This window comes from Triticum dicoccoides, chromosome 7B (assembly GCF_002162155.2).
Source record: "Triticum dicoccoides isolate Atlit2015 ecotype Zavitan chromosome 7B, WEW_v2.0, whole genome shotgun sequence".
Taxonomy (NCBI): domain Eukaryota; kingdom Viridiplantae; phylum Streptophyta; class Magnoliopsida; order Poales; family Poaceae; genus Triticum; species Triticum dicoccoides.
The window spans coordinates 535629258-535630377 of NC_041393.1; positions in this window are offsets into that span (position 1 = coordinate 535629258).

A 1120-nucleotide genomic window follows, 5' to 3' on the forward strand; every position below is an offset into this window, starting at 1 on the left:
GAAGGAAGGAGGTGGTGCGGCGGGGCCCGGGCGACGGCACCGGAGAAGATGGAGGAGGGCACGGGAGTGGAGGAGGTGGGCGTACGACAGTGGGGGGATTGGGATTTGGTTAGTGGAGAGAGAGGGGCGCTTGGTTTTTCGCGTGCTTGTGGTTTGGTTCGGTCTGCACACGCGATTAGATAGGGCGTGACGCAGTTCGTTTTGTTAGCAGAATAAGCGTTTTGTTAGCAGAATAAGGTCTTAAGGGGTGTTATTAGAATAGACCCACCCTAAACATGATCATGATGCCCTCATGTCCGTATTTTATTTTATCTACACCCCTATCTCTAAACATGTTATAAGAATGATCATGATGCCCTCATGTCCGTATTTTATTTTATCTACACCCCTATCTCTAAACATGTGGACAGATTTTTCGATATCGGCTTCCGCTTGAGGACAAGCGAGGTCTAAGCTTGGGGGAGTTCATACGTCCATTTTGCATCATGCTTTTATATTGATATTTATTGCATTATGGGTTGTTATTACAAGTTATTTCACAATACTTATGCCTATTCTCTCTTATTTTACAAGGTTTACATGAAGAGGGAGAATGCCTGCAGTTGGGATTCTGGGCTGGAAAAGGAGCAAATATTACAGACCTATTCTGCACAGCTCCAAAATTCCTGAAACTTCACAGAAGTCGTTTTTTGGAATTAATAAAAAATACTGAACGGAAGAAATACCACAGGGGGGCCACCCTACCCCCTGTGCACACTCCCCTGCTTCGTGGGCTACCTGGCAGCCCTCCGGTTCCAATCTTCTGCTATATGAAGTCTTTTACCCTGAAAAAAAATCATAAGCAAGCTTTCCGGATGAAACACCGCCGCTATGAGGCGGAACCTTGGCGGAACCAATCTAGGGCTCCGGCGGAGCTGTTCTGTCGGGGAAACTTCCCCCCGGGAGGGGCAAATCGTTGCCATCATCATTGCCATCGATCCTCTCATCAGGAGGGGGTCAATCTCCATCAACATCTTCACCAGCACCATCTCCTCTCAAACCCTAGTTCATCTCTTGTATCCAATCTTTGTCTCAAAACCTCAGATTGGTACCTGTGGGTTGCTAGTAGTGTTGATTACTC